Source organism: Vicugna pacos, unplaced genomic scaffold (genome assembly GCF_048564905.1).
Source record: "Vicugna pacos unplaced genomic scaffold, VicPac4 scaffold_21, whole genome shotgun sequence".
Lineage (NCBI taxonomy): Eukaryota > Metazoa > Chordata > Mammalia > Artiodactyla > Camelidae > Vicugna > Vicugna pacos.
This window is the reverse complement of record NW_027328742.1, coordinates 8429814-8453685: the sequence shown is the minus strand read 5'-3', so window position 1 is coordinate 8453685 and position 23872 is coordinate 8429814. Positions and strand designations below refer to the sequence as shown.

At 48.5% G+C, this 23872-nt stretch overlaps 1 long non-coding RNA gene and 1 pseudogene across 1 annotated transcript; one reads left to right on the top strand and one right to left on the bottom strand.

The window, feature by feature from the left end:
• Positions 1–940: 940 nt before the first annotated feature.
• On the top strand, positions 941–13322 carry LOC140694482 (uncharacterized). The gene is made up of 2 exons (XR_012070119.1): positions 941–1004; positions 13061–13322. It is a non-coding gene; the product is annotated as an uncharacterized lncRNA (long non-coding RNA).
• LOC140694522 (olfactory receptor 9G19-like) lies at positions 10225–13040 on the bottom strand (annotated as a pseudogene).
• Positions 13323–23872: the final 10550 nt, after the last annotated feature.

Here is a 23872-nt window from a genome sequence, read left to right as displayed (position 1 = left end):
GCCCCTCGTGGGGGGGCCCTCTCGTCGGAGGCGCCTCTGTGGCATCTCCCCAAGTCCCCGGCCACGCGGGCGAGAAACGGGCAGGGCGTCCCCGGCCCGATCCCGATCCCGTCTCCCTCTCGTCCCTTCCCATTCCCACTGCTCCTCCTCCTCCTCCTCCTCCTCCTCCTCCTCTTCCTCCTCCTCCTCCTCAACCCCTCCCCTCGCCCCTCCCCCTAAACCCTCCCTCGCCCCTCCCCCTAAACCCCTCCCCTCGCCCCTCCCCCTACCACCCCCCCCCGACGGTCGATCAGATGGCCCCCGAGAGCTTCGGGTCTGCCATTAATGGGGGTAGGGTTGGGGGCAGGTGGCCGGACCGAGATCCGGGGCCCCCCCCTGCAAATCGTGGACCCGACCCGTTTCCGGGCGCTGTCATTTTTTCTGTCGTGTCGGGCATTTTGTGCCAGCAGGTAGGTGGTGACACGGTCTTCCTCGGTGTCTGTCACCGATTGTTGGGTCTCCGGACGCGTGTGGGGTTCTGGGCTTTTTCTCTGCATGAGGCCTGGCCTGGCAGCATCCGATTCTGCTTCTGACACTGGAGCCGCCCGCCCGGGCCTGCGCGCCGGCTCTCGTGTGTGCGTCCGGCTGACGTGGCCCGTGGTGCGGCCTCCCGACTCCGGTGGCCCGAGAGCGGTGGGGTGAGGTGGCGACGTGGGTCTTTTATACCCCGTGTGCTCCCCGTCGCAGGCACCCGGTGGTGGCTGGCACGAGCCCACCCTCATACGCTCCGTGCCGCGTGTCAGGCATTCTCCGCCTGGGGTCGTTGGCCGCTCTCCTTGGAGAGGACCGAGGAGTGGGTGGCGCCTGGTGAAGCTGAAGCAGGCCCCCTCTGGTGGTTGTCCTCGCCGCGCCCTCCCCTCTGGGGCTTCCATGGCTCGCTCGCTCGCTCACCTGACTGATGCGGTGGTGTCATGCTCTCCCGGGCCGGGCCTAAGCCGCGCCAGACGAGGGACGGGACGTTCATGGTAAACGTGGCCTTTCTTCTCGCTCTGCCTGCGGGCCCCTCGCCTCTCCTCCGCCGCCCGTGGGTGGCGGGGCAAGGAAGGGGTGCGGACTCCGGCACGACCTCGGTCTCCCGTGCCTTGTGGTGTTGGCGGGGCCGGGGTCTTGTGACGCGGCAGACTCTCTCGCCTCCTGGCCTGCTAGGCGTCTTGTCTCGCGAGTGGCCCTCCCCCGCAGTGGGGGAGGGCTGCCCCGCCGCCACGCCACGTTATCCCCTGGTCGGGGTGTGAGCGTGTGTCTCGCCTTGGCCTTTTGTGGTGCCCCTGGAGCGCTCCAGGTTGTCCCTCAGGTGCCCGAGGCCGAGCGGTGGCATCGCTCCCGGTCCCCAGCGAGTCCTCTCGGGTAACCCCTGTGGTGGTCGTGTGTCCCGAGCGACTCTTGAGGAGCGCGGAGGGGTCGAGATGGTAAGCGAGGCGTGGCCGCTCCCCACCCGCGGTGGGGCCCGGGCCGCCTCCTGATCGTCGCCCTCACCCTGTACCGTGGGGGACTGATGTGGCCGGGCGCACGCCGGGTGGGTCCCCCTCTGCGGGGTTCGCGCCCGGGCGTGGGAGCGAACGTGGTGGGGCCGGGTGATGGGCCGTTGTGGGCGCGCGTGTGTCTCGTCTCCACGCGGTCTTGGGTGCGCCTCCTCGCGAGGCGGCACGGGCTTTCCCCGGTCCCGACCGCGAACGCTCGCTTTTCGGCCCACCGCTTACCCCTCCCGCAGACCCCTCCCGCCCAGCCGAGCGCTGGCGTCCACCTTGGCGGACTGCCGTAGGCCTGAAGGGGGCACGCTGGGTAGGGGGCGATGTGCCCTCGGTGAGAGGAAGCCTTCTCTAGCGATCTGAGAGGGGAGCCTTGGGGTACCGGACAACCCCCAGCCGCCGCTCCTCCATCCAGAGCGTGCAGTCACCACGGGGGTGACTGCCACAGCGTGTGGGCAGGGCCCCGTCGCTTTGGCGTGTGGGTTGCGCGGGCCCCGCGGTGGGGCCGTGTGCTGCTCTTTGCCTGCTGTGGCGCGCGCCTCCCCCCTCCGAGTCGGGGGAGGGTTCTGCCGGGACGGGCCCGGCGTCTGGCGCGGGGCCGTGTGTGCGCGCGGCCTTTGCCTCACCGGCGCGTGCCGTGGGGGAGGGGGAAGGCGGTCCACCCCGACTCTGTGCCCCCCCGTCTCCCCGCCGCGAGGAGCCACCCCACCTGTTCTGGTCCCGAGGCGCAGCCACCGGTGGCGATGCGTGGGCTACGGGTCGGGCCGCCTCGCTTGGGAGCGTTTCCCCGGGCCGCGAGGCCTGGGGGCGAGCCAGACGAAGCTGGATGATGTGGCGTGGTGGACGGACAGACGAGACAGACGGACGAGTGAGCGAGCGGAAGGGGCTATCCTCTCGAGTTGGGGGTTAGCCTGCTGCGCGCGAGTCCCGGCGGCGGGGCCGGGGTGTGGGACGAACCGCCGAGGGTTGGCGGAGGCCGGCCGGCGTCCTGGGCGTCGTGGGGCCGCCCCCACGTGTGGGGGCGGTGGGATCCTGCGGTTGTTTCCCCGGCGGCCCGGTCGTGTCTCGGGATTTCCTCTTCCCTGGGCTGGTGCCCGCCCACACCCCCTACCCCTGCTGCGTCCGTCGCTCTTGCGCGCGAGCGGCCCCTCCCCGTCGTCGGCGGCCCTCCCCTGCCCGGACCGATGGCCACCCGCGCCGAGCCTTCCCCCGCCGACCCCGCGCCCTGGACCAGAACGTGGCCTCACCGCGTGTGGGTGCTGTCCCTCCACTGGAGGTGGCCCCGGGTGAAGCGTCGTCGGACCCGCCGGGGTAGGCGGGGTGCTTCAGCACGGCACGGCACGAACGTTTGGGTGTGCGTCGGGGCAGGGCAGCGCCGGCCCGTGCGGCGGGAGAGCCTTGCGGTGGGCCGCTCTGAGGCTCTGCGGTGTCGGGCGAGGGTGGCCCTGAGCCCCCGTGAGGGTGCCGTGGGGTGCCGAGGAGAGAGCCAGTCGGCGCCTTGGGTGCCGCGGGGCCGCCCCCGTGCCGGAGGGCCTGTGGCGCTGAGATCCCGTGTCGCACCCCGGCGGCCGACTCGTGTCTGCGTTGCTGGCGCGGGCCCCTGGCGGTGGCTCCACGGCCCTCCTCTCCTGCTTGCCGGCTTCCAGGCGGCGTCGCCTGTCCGCGGGCGCGCCGGCCGTGGGCCGCTGCTTCCTTGCTCGTCCTGTCCTCTCTCCGTCCGTCCGTCCTCTCCCCCGTCCGCCCGTCCCTTGGGGCCGCGCCACGGCGCGTTACGCTTCCCTCCGCGCCGGCGGCGTTGCGCTGTCTGCGTCCCCGGGCCCGTGGCGGTCGGCCCCCTCGCCGCGGTGGCGGCTCGGGGGGCCTTCGGGGCCGGCTCCGTCCTCCGCCACCTCCCCTCGCGCCGCGCCCCGCGCCCCCGCTGGCGTCTCGCGCACCCCGCGTCCGGCACGGACGGTCCCGTTTCCGCCCCGCTGCGCCGCGCGCTCCCCCACCCCGGGGCGTGCGCGCGCGTGTGTGCGCGCGCGGTCTCGCCTACCTCGCCTACCTGGTTGATCCTGCCAGTAAGGAGCATATGCTTGTCTCAAAGATGAAGCCGTGCATGTCTTAAGCACGCACGGCCGGTACAGTGAAACTGCGAATGGCTCATTCAATCAGTTATGGTTCCTTTGGTCGCTCGCTCCTCTCCTACTTGGCTAACTGTGGTAATTCTAGAGCTAATACATGCCGACGGGCGCTGACCCCCTTCGCGGTGGGGATGCGTGCATTTATCAGATCAAAACCAACCCGGTCAGCCTCCCCCCGGCCCCGGACCGGGGGTGGGGGGCGGGCGCCGGCGGCTTTGGTGACTCTAGAGAACCTCGGGCCGATCGATCGATCGCACGCCCCCCGTGGCGGCGACGACCCATTGGAACGTCTGCCCTATCAACTTTGGATGGTAGTCGCCGTGCCTACCATGGTGACCACGGGTGACGGGGAATCAGGGTTCGATTCCGGAGAGGGAGCCTGAGAAACGGCTACCACATCCAAGGAAGGCAGCAGGCGCGCCAATTACCCACTCCCGACCCGGGGAGGTAGTGACGGCAAACCCTACAGGACTCTTTCGAGGCCCTGTAATTGGAATGAGTCCACTGGAAATCCTTTGGCGAGCATCCGTTGGAGGGCAAGTCTGGTGCCAGCAGCCGCGGTAATTCCAGCTCCAAGAGCGTATACTAAAGTTGCTGCGGCTGGAAAGCTCGGAGTTGGCTCTTGGGAGCGAGCGGGCGGGCGGGCGTTCCGCCGCGAGGCGAGCCGCCGGCCGTCCCCGCCCCTTGCCTCCAGGCGCCCCCTCGATGCTCTTAGGCGAGTGTCCCGCGGGGCCCGTAGCGTTTACTTGGAAACAATGAGCGTGTTCAAAGCAGGCCCGAGCCGCCTGGATACCGCAGCTAGGAAGAATGGAATAGGACCGCGGTTCTATTCTGTTGGTTTCTGGAACTGAGGCCGTGATTAAGAGGGACGGCCGGGGGCATTCGTATTGCGCCGCTAGAGGTGAAATTCTTGGACCGGCGCAAGACGGACCAGAGCGAAAGCATTTGCCAAGAATGTTTTCGTTAATCAAGAACGAAAGTCCGGAGGTTCGAAGACGGTCGGATACCGTCGTGGTTCCGACCATAAACGATGCCGGCTGGCGAGGCGGCGGCGTTAGTCCCATGACCCGCCGGGCAGCTTCCGGGAAACCAAAGCCTTTGGGTTGCGGGGGGCGTATGGTCGCAAAGCTGACACTTGAAGGAATTGACGGAAGGGCACCGGCAGGAGTGGAGCCTGCGGCTTAATGGGACTCAACACGGGAACCCTCGCCCGGCCCGGACACGGACAGGATTGACAGACTGCTGGCTCTTTCTCGAGTCCGTGGGTGGCGGTGCATGGCCCTTCTTAGTCGGTGGAGCGATTTGTCCGGTTAATTCCGACAACGAGCGAGACTCTGGCATGCTAACTCGTTACGCGACCCCCGAGCGGTCGGCGTCCCCCAACCTCTCAGAGGGACAAGTGGCGTTCAGCCAGGCGAGATCGAGCAACAACGGGTCTGTGATGCCCTTAGGTGTCCGGGGCTGCACGCGCGCTACACTGACTGGCTCAGCGTGCGCCTACCCTACGCCGGCAGGCGCGGGTAGCCCGTTGAACCCCATTCGTGATGGGGATCGGGGATTGCAACTCTTCCCCAGGAACGAGGAATTCCCAGGAAGTGCGGGTCATAAGCTTGCGTTGATGAAGTCCCTGCCCTTGGGAGGCCCTCGGATCGGCCCCGCCGGGGTGGGCCCACGGCCCTGGCGGAGCGCCGAGAAGACGGTCGAACTTGACTATCGGGAGGAAGTCAAAGTCGTAACAAGGTTTCCGTTAGGTGAGCCTGCGGAAGGATCATTAACGCGCGTGCGCAGCAGAGCGGCGCGAAGCGAAGCGAGGGCGCCTGGCCAGCGCCTTCGCCCGCCCCGCCCGCCCGCTCGCTCGCTCGCTCGCTTTTCCCACCCGTGCGGCGCGGGACGGTCGGACGGACGGACGGGAGAGGGAGGAGAGGGCGGCCGGAGGTGTGCCGCGGGCGGGCCTGCCCCGCCTGCCCGGGCGGGCGGGTGGCCTGGCCGGTCCGGACCGGGCCGGGCCGGCGGTCGTCCCGGAGGGGAGGGAGAGGGAAACAGTGGCGGGTTGGCGTGCAAGGGACGGCTTGTGGGGCGGCTCTCGTTCGCCTCCCTTCCCCGCCCGTCTCCCCCCGCCCGCCCCCTCCTCCTCCTGCGCACCGCGTGCCCCCCACGCGTGGTCTCGGCCGGACGGCCTCCTGTCCCGAGGCGACGCCGCGTCTGCCCGCGGCGCCTCCGGCGACCGTGTCTCTCTCTCTCTCTCCCCGCCCGGCCTCCCCGCCATTTGCCGAGAGGAGGGTCCGAGGGCTCTGTGGGCTGTGCCAGCCCCCCTCCGCACGCCGCGCCCTCGTCTTTCCGGCGCCGGCCGCTCCTCGCGGCCGCGGCCGCGGCCGCCTCCGGCTGCTCGCCCTGGGCCGGTCCCCACGGGTCGTCGTCGGCCCTCTGCTCCTCCGATCCCGCCGCCCCGCCTTGCCACGTGCCTCTCGGCTTCCCCCCCACCCGAGCGAGCTTCGGGCCTCTTTTCCCCGGCCGGGCCTGCCGGCCGGCTCACGCCTCTCGCCTCTCGCTTCCCGCCCCACACGCCCAAGGCGCCCCGCCCGTTGTGCTCCGCGTCGCATCGTGGGCCCCCCTCGTCCCCCGTGGCGAGAAGGGGAACCCCGGAACGCGGGTGCGGGTTGGTGGCCCTGCAGGGCCTTTGGGTTTGGAGGTGGAGGTGGGAAGGAGGGCGGGCGGTCTGTCTGGACGCGGGGGGAACGGGGTAAGGTTGCCGCCGGCACGCGTTGGCGGTGTGGGACCCGGTGGTGGGGCGGGGGCCGGCCGGTGCCCGGTGTGGCCCCGTGTCGTTGGCCGGAGTGTGGCGGTCGGCGTCGGGGCGGTGGCCGACGGTTGGGGCTGGGGGGTCCTGCCGTCCACGACTCGCCCGCCTCGCCCTCTCCAGGTACCTAGCGCGTCCCGGCGCGGAGGTTTAAAGACCCTTAGGGGGGAGTCGCCCGTCCGCCTTGGGGTCGGGGCGGTCGGGCCCGTGGGGACTCGGGGGGTCCGTCCCTCGTCGTCCCCCAGACTCCGCCTCCCCGGGGCCGGGGCACCGCGCCACGTCGCTCGCCGCCGCCGCGGGCGTCGGGTGGGGCCTCGCCCGGCGGCCCGGCGGACGGTCGGTGGCCGCGTGTTCGGCGCGCCCCCAACGCGTCCCTGCGGGAGGCGGGAACCCCCGGGCGCCTGTGGGGTGTCCGAGCCGGCACGCGCCGTGTCGGTGCCGGCTGCGCCCCGTTGTGAAACCTCGCCGGCCCGAGGCGACCCACCGGCGCACGGGCCTCTGTGGGTGGTCGCGGCCCCTAGGCAGGCCGGCTTCCCCTTCTTTTTCTGGGTCGACGTGCGGTCGACCAGAAGCAGAGGCTCCACACGGCTCCAGCGGGCCCTGAGGGGGATCCCTGAGTGTCCCATGTGGTTCGTGTCCCAGTCGCTCCCGCGGCCACGTTGGATCCCATTGTGTCCTGCGGGCTACGCGGCCCCCTCCGCCCTTGTGGATCTCCGAGTGCATCCCCCTACCGAGGACGACCAGCCGTCGCAGCCCTGTCGTCTCCACCTGTGCATCGCCGAGCGTATCCCCCCCCCCCCCCCCGGCTCCCCGAGGTCGACCAGCCGTCGCGGGCCTCTCGGTTCCCCGCGGCTCATGGGGATTCCCTAGTGGCCCCTGGGGTTCGCGGCCCACTCGCTCCCCTCGGGCCTTGGGATTGTGCTCCGTGTGCCTATGCGGCTTACCTGTCCTCCTGTGGCCCCAAGGATCTCTAGTCGACCGGGCGTCCTTGGGTTATTGAAGGGTCTGGTTTGCTTCACGTCATGTAGGGATTTTTATTTGGCATGCTTGGCTTAAGTCTGTCTGTCTGTAGGGATGTGTGGTGTGTGTAATGCATGCGTGTACGTCTCTATGGACTTTATATATAGTACAGTAGTCCATGAGGTCCTTTACGAACACACAAACAGAAAGTAAGTCATTTCACTCCTGCTCTTAAAACAACCCTACAAATCTATCAACTTACTCTAAGTTAAATTCCATACAGTGGCCTCAAGTTCCTCTATGAGTAAACCCTCTATTACCTACAAGTTCTTATCTCCTAAGACTCCCCCATCCTTCACTCTCTTCCAGCCTTGCTTTCTATTTCTCAAAAGCAGCAGCCCTGCCCCAGCATCAAAATACTTGAACTGTCTTCCCTTGAGACACTCTTCCCCAGATATTTGCCAGGCTCACACTCTCGTCTCTCGTAAGTCCCAATCAAATGTCATTTTCTGACATTTCTGCCCATTCTTATCACTCTCTTTTAAAGTCCATATCCTCTTCTGACCAACCATCCCCATCTTTATTATTCTGCTCAGACCCGGCTCTGTTTTCCCCAAGACTTACAGTCATCTTCTAACTCTAGTTTATTAAGTTGTATATTTTTCCCCACTAGAATGCATTAACCACGGACCAAAAAGATTTCTTTGCTTTTTGTTGACTGCTGAATCCCAAAGTAGAAAACTGTTCCTAACATCCAGTTGGCACTTAATTAATATTTCTTAAGTTAATTAATGGGTAATTACTTTTATCATTTGAGGCAGGTTTTCCCCGAAGTATCATCTACTTCTATCCGAGCTCCAACTGCTCAGGACAAACCTTCCTTCAAGTGGACGCCCCGGGTCATGTCTGAGGTCACAACTCAGATCACAGAGAAGCCAAACCACTTAGTTGCCCCTGAGGCCAGCTGCTTACCTTGGTCAGGAAGGACACTCCGGGAAGCGATACGCTCTACCCCCTCCTCTGATGCCTTGGCCTGTTCTGTTGGACCCAACAGATGTATTTCCTCAGCAGCCCTTGGGGACCCCTCCCACAGAATAGCCCAGAACCAGACACCTCAGTCTCCAGAGACACAATTAAAGTTCATTTGGATTATGGGAGTAATCTAGTCATTAGGATATGATGAAATGAGGAGCATTTCTTTAGAAGTGGACTCGCAACATGGACGTAAGTCACAGTGTAATCGTATATGTGGTCACATGTATCTGATAATAGGAACCCCAAATTGTGCCAATTAGGCTTTTCCAGGAATTATCTGGGGAGCTATAAGGTTTTCCCTTCATATGCGCCTCTGTCTGTCCAGGCCATGCTGCCCTGTCTTGCTTTTCAGGAAACCCCCTATCAATCCTTGGTGCTACAGCCTCCGTTGTAACCCTCCAAAATCCTCATGTCAAAGCCCTACCCTCCAGTGGCCTGGGAGGTGGCTGCATCTGGGGACAGAGCCGTCACAAAGGTAACTGGCTTAAAATGAGGTGGTTAGGAGGAGCCCTAGTCCCATCTCAGTGGTGTCTTTACAAAAACAAAGATCGGAAACTTGGACACACGGAGAAATACCAGGGATGCTTGTGTACAGAAAACAGACCCCGTGAGGATGAAGCCAGAAGCTGACCGTGTGTGTGCAGCGGGGAGAGGCGTCAAAACAGATCGGCCCTGACGGCCCCTCATCCTGGCCTTTTAGCCACCAGAACCGTGAGGAGTACAGTTCCTCTGTTTACGACACCAGCCTGCGGCGTTTTGTTACAGCAGCCTTAGCAAAATGATGTACCGCTTATCAGCACCAGGGCTTGTTTATTTTGGTAAACTCCATGTTCTGTAAGTATAAAGACTACTTGAATTAGGAAATGTGATCCATCAAAATAAAGCATCCTTTCATTTTTCATTAAGTCATACATAAACCGAACAAAGAAATCCGAACATTCATATGACCTTGTGTCAATGATTGGTTTAGCTCAGAGTTTCACTCTGAATTCTCTCTTCGATGTAAAGCTTTTTGAAGTCTGTCTCTCTGCTCATCTATCTCTATCTATATGTCCATTTCTGTCTGCTTCATGCAGCAGTTCTTTTGTCCTTGGTTCTTTTAATTCTTGGTGAAAATATTCTTTTATTGGAATCCTTCAGTGACTCTAAATAAAGATGTTTGTTCTTTCCTACATACATTGTCAAGGAAATCTTTGTATCATAGCAAGCAAAAGTGTGAAGATAAGAAAAGAAATATAAATGTATTTTGCAGGGCGTTTTACAGTAGGTAGTTCACTTATGACCTCATAAGTACCTCTCCCTCCTAACAAATAACTATGTGCCTCTGGAGCCAGAATCCCTGGGCTTGCTTCTTGTCTCCTCACCCATGAGTTGCTTGACTAGAAGCAAGCCATTTCATCCACCTAAACATGACAGTGAGTCCATAACTCGAATCAGTATTCCATATAAGAGATTGAAATATTATATACTTACAAGCAGCTTACAAACTGTCAAGTAATATTAAAAACTGGAAAAAAAAAAACACTTTCAACTTACACTTACAACTTACACTTACAACTTCCCCAGAATCCCAGTAGTACTACAGACTGTTCCCATCTAGCATGCATAGCAGTTTTCCAGCAGTTGCTTATTTTATTTATTTCTGAGACCACAGGCTCTTATCAATGACATAAAGACTATCCTAAAAAAATAATAATAATAATAACAACAGCAGCAGCAGCAGCAACAACAACAACAACAACAACAACAACAATAATAATAATAATAATAATAATAATAATAATAATAATAATACATCCTTTGTTTACCAAAGCCTTTGTTTGAGAAACTCGGCTCTATCTATCGTTTTCCTCAGGGCATCTTTAACATCTTTATTCTTAAGCTGCAGATCAAGGGATTCAACATGGGAATCACCACCATGTAGAACACCAACACCACTTTATCCCTTTCCAGGGCATAGCTAGTACTTGGCCGGGAGTGAATGAAGAGAATGGAACCATAGTACAAGGTGACAGCTGTCAAGTGAGAGCCACAGGTGGAGAAGGCCTTGAGGTGGCCTTGGGTGGGGCGGATCTTCAGGATGGCAGCAATGATGAAGAGATAGCAGGCCAGGATAAGCACAGAGGGAGTGATGACATTGGAGGCAAGCATAAAATAGAGCACCACCTGGTCACTCTCCTCCACATCACTAGCCAACTTGACAAGTGGAGGCAAATCACAGAAAAAATCATCAATGAGGTTGTCCCCACTGAAGCTCAGGGCAAATGTTTCACTGGTGATGATGGCTGAGTTCAGAAAGCCACAAAAGTATGAAGCTACAATGAGACTGGCACATAACCATGGGGACATCACCTGGGAATAAAGCGAGGGGTTGGAGATGGCCACAAAGTGGTCATAAGCCATGGCGACCAACAGATGACACTCACTGTAGGTGAGACCAGCTGAGAAGAAGAACTGAGCTGCACAGCCAGCAAAGGAGATGCTTTTGTCATCAGAAATGCAGGTTATCAGGATTTTGGGGGCATAGACGAAAGCATACCAGAGATCCAGGAATGAAAGTTTCCAATGAATAAATACATGGGCATATGGAGCTCAGAATCCGCACAGATCAGAGAAATCAGGATGATATTCCCTAAGAGACTGAAGATGTAAATGATGAGGAAAATGCCAAAGAGAGCTCTCTGTAACCAGAGATCTGTCGTGAACCCTAAAAGCATGAACTCCTTCACTGTGGTGAAGTTTCTCTCGTCCGCTGATTTTGGGTCTCTTTGGTTCCTTCCTGTGAAAAGATTAGTCAACAAATCATGATTTAAGATACAGCGATGTCAGCTCCCCATCATCTGTCATTGTAGATCACTGAAGAACTCAACTGATGTGCAGACACATTGTTCATTATAGGACATGTTTATACTGAGCTGGGTGTCATTTTTGTCAGATAACTGAGGATTATTCTATGCTGTCTTGAAAGATATAGTCATTATGCACAGAACATAGTATGTGTCAAACATGTATTTTTAATCTAATTGTCCTCCTTTTGAGAGATGGTGACTTGTTCATCTTCTCTTCTGTTTGCACTTAGGGTGATTAGGGACCATGTGGAAGATAGGAAAAAGGGACTTTGTTTTCTCTTCACATCCTTGAATCTTTTGTCTTTACTAGAGAATTACATGGAGAAACATACTTTTATTATTCTAACCATATTCTGGAATATCCTTCGAAGTGCATTTACTATAATTTTCTTGAAGACAACACTTATATTTTATTCAATATTTTCTCCACAAAGTCAAGAAGACAGCTATACATAAAGTCAAAAAAAATGTGTAACTTGAGAATAGAGTTTCTTATATTATAGGAATTTGAGACCATAGTCACCAGTATGACACTCAAATGTATGCTGAAAGGAAGCAAAAATATTAATCCATGGATAATTGTGTTCAAAATGTGGTTGAATTGCTGATAGAATCAGAGGTTTAAAATAAAATAAAATAAAATAAAATAAAATAAACTGGCCAAACTGAATGATTTAGGGGAATATGGTAGGCTGTATATGATCCATAAAGATATTCAAGTTCTTTTTTTAAATTGAAGTACAGTTGATTTACAAAGTTATATTAATTTAAGATGTACAACATAGTGATTCAGTATTTTTACAGTTTGTACTCTATCTAAAGTTATGACAAGACATTTGCTATAATTCTCTGTGCTGTATAATATATCCTTGTTGATAATCTATTTTATACGTAGTAATTTGTATCTCAGTCTCATAACCCTAATTTGCCCCTCCTCCTTCCTTTTCCCTGTTGGTAACCACCAGCTTGTTTCCTGTACCTGTGAGTCTATTTCTGTTTTGCATATATATTCACTTGTATTATTTTTTAAATTCCACATATAAGTGATCTCATACAGTATTTGAATGTCTCTGTCTGAGTTAGTTCACTAAGCATAATATTCTCTAGGTCCATCTACATTGCCACAAATGGCAGAATTTCATTCTTTTTTATGGTTGAGTAGTAGTCCATTGTGTGTGTGTGTGTGTGTGTGTGTGTGTGTGTGTGTGTGAGCATGCGCACACGTGAGCATGTGTATACATCTTTATCGATTCATCTGTTGATGGGCACTTAGGGTGTTTCCACACCATGGCTAAACAATGCTGCTGTGAACACTGGGGTGCATGTATTTTTTCAAGTCCATATTTTCCTAATTCCTGGAACCTAGGGCTGTTACTTAATGGAGAGAGTTATTAAGTTAAAAAATAAGAGTTTTCAGAAAAGAATATTATCAGGGTGAGCCCTGAATACAACTGTAAATGTCCCTGTAAGCAGGAGGGAGAGGGAGTTCTGACTTCAGACCCCAGAGAAGGAAGCAGTATGACCACAGACGCAGAGATTTGGTGACTCAACCATGAGGAATGCCAGCCCCCACAGAAAGCTTGAGAGGGAAGAGAAGGGTTCTCCTGTAGAGCCTCTGGGTAGAGTGTGATCCTGCCAACACCTTGGTTTTAGCCCCTGATACTGAGTTCTGACTTCCAGAACTGTGAGGGAATACATTTTTGTTGCTTTAAGCCACCAAGTTTATGGCAGTTTGTTAATACAGGATGTATGGAATTCAACCTCTAACCATCTTCTTTCCTTCAAAATTAGAAGCAGGAGACTGGACTGCTGCCTGCAATGGAGGAAGGAAGCACCATCTCTGCTTGTCTATGTCACAACCCACAGGGACCGTCCAGCCACCCAGCACAATCCAAAAAGGAGTAAATTACAATTGTCAGGGTTTTGAATATAACATTTCTGCTATTAGATCCAAGGCTTTCAAAATCTCTTATGCTTGGGGAGAAAGAAAATATTCTTTTTAAGTGATAGACTTAAAAGTAAGCTAGAAAAATAAAGGATTGCTCTCTTGGAACTTATCTGTTTGATGGATGGATGGAATCTACAACTTTTAGCTTTAAAATAAATGCCAATGCTACATTTATTATCAAAGTAGAAATGATTCGTAATAAGCAAAAGAAGACTGGAATAAGTAACGTTTCAAAACCTTAGACTTTCAAGGCTGTCAGGGGCTAAGATCTTTTTTCATGCAGCACATTCTTAGAGGCAGCTTAAGATCAGGAGTCAATAGACCCGGGTTCTCATCTGAGTCAGCTGCTGTCAATTTTAAATAAAATTATAACCTCTAAAACTTTATTTCCTCACCTACCTTGCTTAGTTCAGTGAGACTTACATGAGATCACCAATGTGATTTTGCACTTTGAAAACTGGAAGTTAAAACTACATGTTGCATTCTGTATAACTTCATGATTTCTTCATCTCTGTAACCTATCATTCAGTTCTATATACTTTACAACTGTATTCTTTAATGCATGGCTTTTGTGCAAGCTGGGAAAACGCTGAGCTCACTTGCAGAACTGCAATTGGGAATGTAAACTGCAAAATATATTTCTTCCCTAATCTCTCTCATTTTCCTCTACAGGTATTAAAACATGAAATAGACATACATGTGAATGTCTACATATATGGCATCTCTATCAATGCTTTTACAAATAAAAATGGGTTGAAGATATCTTAATGCTAGACACAGGGCACGATAAATGGCACAAATTTTAAAAATGGAAAAAGAGAAACAAGCTCCAGACATAGCGTGGAGGCAAGGATAAAACTTACTTACACACCATCAGGTCCTGCCCACTGCTCTGGGCAAGCCACGAATCTGACCCAAAACTTTCGAGCAGCCCATATACACAGTTAGTAGCATCCAAAAGACAAGCAAATCAACCAAAAGGTTGCTGTTCTTGCTACCAACTTCAAAATCATTTCTCCCAAAGATCCTTGTACAGAGAATGATTACAGTGTAATGAATAAGCTAATATATTGAATAGTAGTCTTATATATGTAGACACCAAAAACCAGAGTTTTCTTGAGATACCTTGACTTGTCATTCATTCACAGATTTAAAGCTGGCTGCATGCCTTGTTAGATTCAAGAGACACTCAGAGATCTCCCCACAGAATATCTCTCCTCTTCATCTCTGAAACATCTCCCTTCATCAGGAGAACTTTGTAAGATGGAGATGCTTCTAGGAGTGCTCATCCAAAAGGAGCTGATGTCTTAGTGATCTCTCAATTCTCTCCAGGCTTGAAGCACTTGCCGTCTGTGTCATTCTGTTCAATACTTTAATCAGATACTTCTTGAGTTATATATGAAGTATAATAGTACAGTATGACCCCAAGGACATAGCTATATATAAAATCTATCCATATCTATATTTTATATGCAGATCTGAGGTGTTAAAAAAGTGACCTATATAGACAGAAATACAACTACAGGGATATATTATATACTGAAATAGATACAGATACTTAAATAAATGCCAATAGAGACATAGAGATAAATAGATACAGATGAGTGGAGATAAAATTGTACTCCTTCTCTTAAAGAGCCCTGTCCCACTCATTTCTTCACATAGAAAAAGAAATATTTCAAAGTCATGAAAATATTCACCCATACAAATATTTCCGCACTCTGGGAACAAATGAGTTTGCGGCAAGATAACAGGAGGGGAAACGGGGCCACGCAGAGAGCTACACGTAACTACAGAGGGTTTGTGAGACTGAAAACATCTATCAAGTACACATCGAATTGTCTGTTTCACTGAAAAGGAGGATAAGAATGGAACAAAAGACATTCGGAGACATTTCAGCTTTCTCCATCAAAAATAATCACAGGAGAGAAAACCTTATTGTATTTCATGAAGTAGAAATATGTTATGGTTGGGTTATACTAAAACATGTTTTGTTTTTGTCCATATGGTGATTTATTGACCTTTTACACCAGGTTAATTATTAACGTAGTACTTACCTCATGAAGATGAACAGTTACTTCATTTGAATTTCAACTCAAGTTCAGATTTTTGCACAGTACCTTAGAATAAAAAGTGCCTTCTTTCAAACCACAAAAATCCTATTTCCAAAGGCAACAATACTGGGAGAAAACATAAAACCTGAGCAGGCCGCTGGGATATGCTGCTAAAAGCAAAGATCTCCGTGAGCTACTCTGGTGCCAAGTGACCAGTTATAATGCTTAGTTACCTTTCTGGAATGAAGTAGAGACAGATCATTCATCATGAATATAATTGGTCCAATTAACCTGTAAAGTCCTTGGCTTTGAGTTTCATTCATGCATTTGTGATAAAAGAGAATTCAGCAGATGGGAATAACCCACACAAGAGACACTCAGGAATTATTCGCAGCCCACAAGGGATAATGATAGTGATAATGATAAACCACACCACATCTCTCTCTGCTTCTAGGTCCAGGTGGAGAGCACAAGGGCTTCCCTGGGAGGGCATGTGCACACACCTGAGGTGCCGTGGGACTGTGCAAATTTTCGCTGCAAGGTCTGGGAAGTTTGCTAGGAAGGCAGACTAAGGAAGCTGAACAAAGATAGATAAACCATGAAATAATAGCAACAGAAGTCCACAGTCAATACAGCTGAGATGCAAGACTGTCCTTTACACACTGTAAAGGAAGGAGTCTAAAGCTTGGGGAGGCAGGAATGGTGGTGTAGTTTAAGCATGTGCAACCTATTCAACTATCAGCTAAAACTGTGATTCTGAAAACTTTTGACCTAAGCCACCCTACACTCTTAAAAAAATTACTGAAGACCCCAAAGAGATGTTGTTTATGTAGGTTTTATCAATCAATATTTACCATTTCATTCAGATATAAAAATAAGAAATGTTTTTATTAATTCATTTAAAATAAAGAATATACCCATTGCATGTTAACATAAAATAGATTAATAAATACAGATAACTATATTCCCATACCAAGAAAAATATGGTGAGCAGAGTTCTATATTTTTAATTATATTATATTATATTATATTATATTATATTATAATTATATTTATAAATGTCTGGCTTTAACAAGACAGCTGAATTCATATATATGTTCTCAATTCAGTGTACAGTTTATCTTAGGACAACGCAGATGTTATGGACACCCACCCTCCATGGAGTCAAAAATCCACATGTAATTTATAGTCAGCCCTCCATATACACGGCGCCTTTGTATCTGCAGTTTCGCGTTGTGGATTCAAACAGGGGACTGGACTGTAGTATTTACTATTGAAAACAATTCACATAGAGATGGACCCACGCAGTTTGAACACCTGCTGTTCAAGGGTCAACTGTCTCAAGATACATTGTTTGGGTTGTTTGGGTTGAAGCATATGAAGAAAATTCAGCCTTAAACACACAGGCAATTAGAAAAGAGGAGAATATTTAAATCGTCTCCAGACAATTGTGATACTCTTTTCTGACACTATAACAAAACCCAAATAGTATTCTTCAAGTTAACTTCAATGTAAAATATACAGCCAGTATCTGTAAAATCACGGGTTCTGATGAAAATACTGAGCGTATGGACTCCATGAAAGTGTCAAGACCACCCCACCCCCCGCAGCAAGTTCCCTAATCTGCGCTCTGAGAACCCGTCATGAAATAAGCACAGGAAATGTGTGAGAGATGTAATTATAGATTTATGTAAAACGTACAGTGAGAGGAAAGTGAGAGAGTCAGCATCAGATTTATAAGGGAAATAAAATAGTGTAATGGTCTGGCAAGGTTTGTACAAAGGAAGAGAGATTAATTTGTGCTGAGACATCGTAAACACTGATTGACTAGTAAGCTGTTGCTTCTCAGCTTCAAGCCCACTCGCATACTGCGCTTCAGGATACTTTGACTGGGACATTGCAAACCGCTAGGCAGAGGGAGGCTGGAGGCCTGGAGAGGAGGAACAGACTTGCTCCTTTCTGCTTTCACTTTCTGTTCCATGAGTGTCACCCTAGAGATGCTTCTTCACCCCAATATAGCAATGTTGTTCCTGCAGTAGCATTTGATGCCAGCTTGCAGTCTTTCCAACACCTTGTTACAGCACCTCAAAGACACACACCTCAAATATATGGGACTCAAGATCATGTGGTAGGTGAGGAGGGGAGGGCCCCTGAACTTCCCTGAAGAGCTACAGTTTCTCTGAGGTAGGTGTGTTAGCTTTTCAGGCTCTTCAAATATTTTAAGTTTTAATAATCTCAACTTTTTCCCCTTTTTTTGCCCCAGCCCTACATGCTGTAGCTGCTTCCTAAAGTTGCTACTTCTTTCATACTCAAGTTTTCCTCTTGGTCTTTTCAGTGCTTCAGCCATTCAAATAGCAATTCTTTTCACTTAAATTTTCTCTGTCAATATAATTGCTGGGGTTTCTGTCTCCTGGTAAGACCCTCACTGATACAAAAAAAAATTTTTTCTTAACAAGAAAACCATAAATGCAGACTTGGAAGTATGCAAAATTTAACTCATGAATGAATGAATTATAATACATTGAGTCCATTTAATACATGAGTCCTTTTCCTCAAAACCCTTAAAGTTTATTGGAGAGAAGACTTGTTTCAAAACCTGCTCTCTTTTGTTAAAGTTCTTAGCACATTCTGTCTTTTATTCCCCTGATTGGCTCCCGCACAAATTAAATCCAGAAAGCCCTAACTTGAGGCAGGCGTGGTAATAATCATTCTTAATCTCATTTATCCTCCCTGGAATCCCATATCTACCACTATCTCCATGTACAGGTAGGAGACTGGTTTAGGAAGCTTAGATCACTTACCTGAGGCACCCAGATGGCAGGAGCCGGAACTGGGGATTTAAATTAGGCCCTCTGTCTGCAGACACTCCAGATAAAGGAAAACAAAATCTTCCTTGGAGATTGCTTTCATCGTTGCAATAACAAGTTGTAATAAAATATGAAAAATTTAAAAATGGAACTACATTTGCTTTCACGCCCCCAACTAAGAGGGATGCTGCTGGCAGGCTGATCCAGTACCCCACTTCACACACACCAGATAGACTATTCACATGAAGACAGCAGGTCTTGTCTGATTTTCTCCCAGAGGTTTATCTCGGATTTAACAGTTTTCAGTTTCTGTAACCCTTGCTGAACCTGCTGCAATGCATTATCTTGAAAGCGTCAGCTCCATCTGGCTGTCACCCTTTCATGTTTAGACTCTTGTGCCATCAGTGGACTTCTGGCCACTGGTTCCTCCTGCTTTCCATCCTGCCTCCACACAGCTACTCTGATGATTCTCCAAGAACTTATACCATATTTTCACTCTAGTATCTTAAGGTCTATCCTATTGGTTCCCCATTTTCTACAAAATTGAAACCGTTCTGTATATGGGTGAACTTAAGCTGTGTGCCTATTTTAATTCAAGTTATTTCAGGGACCATAAGGAGAGACATAAGCTTGGGGGCATAAATGTAAATTTACACTCAGAACCAAGGAGCTTCCTTGGGCAGCACTCAGCCTCAGGGAAAAAGGAGTCCAGTTGTGCAGACTTCATCCAAGAGCATGGGGGCAGAGGTGATTGTGGAACATCATGGACTAAGTCATTATTCAGCCATCAAAGAGAAGGAAACCTTGCAATTGTGAAAACAAACATGGAGGACACGTTGCTGAGTAGAAAGATTCTGAGGCAGAAAGAAAAGTACTGCAGGAACTCATCTATGTGTTAAGTCAAAAAAGTCAAACTCCTAGAAGAGAGTAGGATGGTAGTTGCTGGGGCTGGTCAGTGGGAGAAATGGGGAAATGGTCTAAGGGTACAAACTTTCAGTTTTAAGACTAAGTTCTGGGGGTATAACCTACAATGTGGCGACTGTAGTAAATAATACTGTGTTGTACACTTGAAATCATCTAAGTGCTCTTACACAAAAATATGGTAACTACATGAAGTGATGGATGTGCTAATTAGCTTAATGGTCACAATCATTTTGCAATGCATATTAAAGTATCATGTTGTACATCTTAAATATATAAAATGTTTTGTTTGTAAATTTCAAAAGCATTGCCTTTTGATGGAGTATGCAAGGATTTGTCTCTGAACCTTGGAAAGAAAAGGAAGAAACGATAGTATTTTGGTCAAAGTGCTGTATCCTAAAGTCTCTGTAAAATCTACAAATCGCTCCTGCACCATGACTTCAAGTCTTTCATCACTACAGGTAGGATAGGAGAGCACTAAATACAATTAGTGACACTGTGCACAAATGATATGTTTACAGATTTTACTTTTCTATATAATTATTTATGTCCACATGTGCACAGTCAAAAAATACATTCCGACTTCATCCTAGCAAGGAAAGACACTTTCCTTGGAGAACATTTGCCATCTTGTGCTGTGTAAGAATAATGCCACGTGCAGAATATCTGTACAAGAGGCACCTTCCACCAGCCAGGCTCTGCCGCTCCAAATACTCACAGAATCCAAGTCCTTCCAAGCATCCACGACCAAGAACCTCAACCTCATAGCCCTTATCATGCTGAACAATTTATTTGAAGCTGTCTGTTTCCCTGCCTCTTCCCTAAACCACAACCCCCAGGAAAGCTGGGTCCAAATTTACCTTTGCTCACCAGTGCGTTATACCCCTGGCCTGGCCCAGCCCCCTGCACAGCACCCAGCATGGGAGCACGTGATAAATTCATGCTGAGCGAGTGAGTTAGTTAATATGCTGAAACATATTCATCTCTGAGTTATTGTTTAAGTTAAAAAAAATGCCACAGTGTGTACAGTATCTTCCCATCTGCCAGGGTATGCAAAGATATATCCATACATATTCCTGTAAATGGATACAAATCCTCTGAGAGGAAACACAGAACTGTTTATACTGACCCATGTCATACAGGGAAGTGGGAGGTCTGGGCTGCAACCATCACTTCTTATCATGTACTCATTTGCATAACTTATTGGAATATTTACTGTGTGTATATTATTTTTAATATAAATGTATTAACAATAAAAATTATAGTGACTGCTGAATGTAGACAACAAATTACTCGTACATTTTTATGATGTGAAAGGGAGAAACTAAACCTCCCCATTCTTCTTTAATTTTTTTTACCTGTATATAGTTAAGGTGTATAACATGATGAGTGGTATACATATACACAGTGAGATAATTATTACAGTCCAGCTGATGAACATATCTATTTCCTCACATTATTATCATTTTTGGGGTGTGGTGAGAACACCTGAGATCCAACCTCTTCACAAATTTCCAGTATAATATGCAGAAACTATTAACTAGAGCCACCATGCCGTACATTCAATTTCTAGAACTTATTCATCCTTACACAACTGAAACCTTGCACCCTGTGACTAAGATCCCTCTATTTCCCCCATATCTCTGCCCCCGGTAACCTCTGTTCTAACCTCTACCCCTATGGATTTGACCTTTTTAGATTTCACATGTAAGTGAGATCATACATTATTTGTCTAAGTCTGGCTTATTTCACTTAAGATAATATTCTCCAGATTCATCCATGCTATTGCAAAACACAAGATCTCCCTCATTTTTAAAGCAAATTATATAGGCATAGATACATAGATATAATTATGATTTCTTTACCCATTTATCCATCAAGGACATTTAGATTATTCAAGGCATTGCTTTTATTTTCTTTGTGTACTGAGGAGTGGGATTGCTGGATCACATGGTAGCTCTGTTTTTAGAGGAAGCCCCATACTCTTCCATAATGCCTGCAACAATTTACATTCCCATCAAAAGTGCACAGGGTTTGCTTTTACCCACACTTAGACTACACTTATCTTTTGTCATTTTGGTAATAGTCATCCCAACAGGTTTGAGGTGATATCTCACTGTGGGTTTAATTTGCATTTTCCTGATGACTAGTGATGCTGAGCATAGTTTTATACACCTATTGGTCATTTGTATGTCTTCTTTGGGGAAAAAATGTCTATTCAAGTCTTCTGTCCATTTTTCAGTCGAGTTGTTTGTTTTTTGTTGTTATTGTTGTTTATTTATCTATTTATTTATTTACTATTAAGATGTTTGAGTTCCTTAACTATTTTGAATATTAACTCCTTATCAGATCTATGATTTGCAAATATTTTCTCCCAACACATATGCTGTCTTTATATCATGTTGATTGTCTTCTTTGCTGTGCAGAAGCATCTTAATTGGCTATAGTTCATTTTAGCTTTTGTTTATTTTAGCTTTTGTTTTCTGGGCTTCGGTGCCATATTCAAAAAACCATTGCAAACACCAGTGTCAGGGATCTTTCCCCTACATTTTCTTCTAGTTTTTACAGTTTCAAGTCTTACATTTACATCTTTAATCCATTTTGAGTTGATTAGTGCATATGCTGTAAGAGCGGGGTCCCCCATCTCTCCTTTGCATAATGACACATGCGTTTTTATTGCAACCTTCTCATTTTTATCTTAAACCTTAGCACCGTAATGTCTATTTGGACTTATGTCATCACTTCAGGACCCCCCTCCAAGCTAGTTTAAGGTTTGCTCTGTCACATGTTTGCTCTACTTAGTGGGTGTATGTGTGTGCATAGTATGTATGTGTGTATATATAAGTCTACACATGCCTTGCATTGGCTAAACTACATTTTCTGCATTTTTTTAACTTTCAAGTCAGAAGCATCTGACCAATAAGTATAAATGTCATATATATCATTATGAAAATAGTATTGCTGTGAGGTAATAAGCCATATATGAATGTTGTATTCAGCTTTAGGGTTTGCATTTAATTTTAAAGTGTTCACCTCCTTTCACATTTATTTACACTATATTCCTGTTTACTAAGTGGGGAGGGGGCTTTTTTATATAGCACTTCATTGTTAATAAATCAATACCTGTTCTGTTTCTGGGACGTTCTTTTTGTGAATTTTTTTTTAAATTTGAAAGACATATTTATTATATATATTAAAAAAATAAAATAAATTTACATAGCTATATCCATTAAGAATATTATATCAATCAAATATATTACAGAGGAAAGATTCATTTTAAAAATTTGGGTAGAAAAGAGAACAATGTAGAGGTAATAGAGAACAAGGGTCATTATGTCATTATCCCCCTGAGTGCTCGAAACTATTTTCTCCCCTTTATTGGCTTCATTACAAAGGACCAGGAAGCACTGACTTTCTTTTCAAAAATTCTTCTTAAATGCTCTATCATAAATTTCTAAAATTCCACAAAGACATGAATATCTTTTTTTTTAATAGAACTTCCTATGGGAATAGTCATGAGTTAATCATAAAATCATTCATAATCCCTTTCAGTGTGATTAGCTATTTGAGTTTTCCTTCCTTCTTTCTTTCCTCTCTTGTTTTATGAGCAGGTACCATGTACCCTACAAGGAATGAGTGCTCTAAATTTCAGGAGGACCAGGTTCTTAACCAGACTGAGCTTTCAGCTAACCCCATGACTCTGAGCAGATCAATTCTTTACTTCTTAGCAGAGCAGCTCTAAGGTAGCTTTCACATCTAACATTTCTGTGACTCCAAAAAAAAATGAAAAACACCCTATACATGAGTTTGGAACCTGAGCATTCAGTAGTTAACTCTTCAGAGAAATAATTAGAGCAAAAAGCTAAAGTAAAATATGCCAGTGCGAGACTAAAGCTGCAAGACCCAACATTTTTATTGATCTTGCTAACAAGATGCCTTGGGCATTATTAAGACTGATTGGGTGCTCAGAGATGGGTAGTTACTAAACTTGAAAGAAATTATTTGCCTCACTCCTAAACAAGTTTCAGAGGAACTAATTAATGAAGACACTTCAAAGTAAGAAAACTTCTTGGGTGATAATTGCTGTTCAGCATCAAAGTTAGCTCCTGGGGCCTGATACAAGTTAGACAACAAAGCACTGGCCCTGGGGATAGGCAATGCCTTTGTAAATTGATGGAAGGCAGGAAAGCGGCTTTCTAACAGTATCAGCTCATTGATCACTATCCTGGCTTCTTGGATTAGATCTTTTTCCCTACAAAACAAACAACAGAAAACTTCATTCCAATTTAGAAAAAAGTGGCAAACCCAGAAGATTAAATTAATTGGAAAAATCAGAAGATGAAGACAAGGTCGTAATTCAAAATATTCCTATGTTGAAGAACATGTGTCTTGATCTGAAAGGGCTATATATTTTATTTTTTCCATTACATGATATTTCAGAAAAGGCAAAAAAAGAGACAGAGAAAAAGATCAGTGATTTCCAGGGGTTCAGAGGACAGTGGATGTGCTGAGCAGGTGAAGCACAAGAGATGTTACCATGGAAAATTAGGTAAAGGATACATGTGATCTCTCTGTACTATTTGTTACTTTTGCATGTGAATCTACAATTATCTCAAAATAAAAAGCTTAATTAAAACAGAACAAAACAAAGTAACGTGTGTCTAAATTGGAATACCAGCTCTTGATCTCAAGCAAGTTATTTAAACCTCTTGAGCTTCAGTTTCTTCAACTGTAGCAACAGGTTAAATAATGGTGCCTGCAATGAAGAATTAAAGGAGGCAGTGAGTATAGTGTGTCTGTATCACAGTAAGAACTCAATAAACATTCATCATCATTTTATTGTTAAATCATCACTCTTATTCTCACTCAGGCT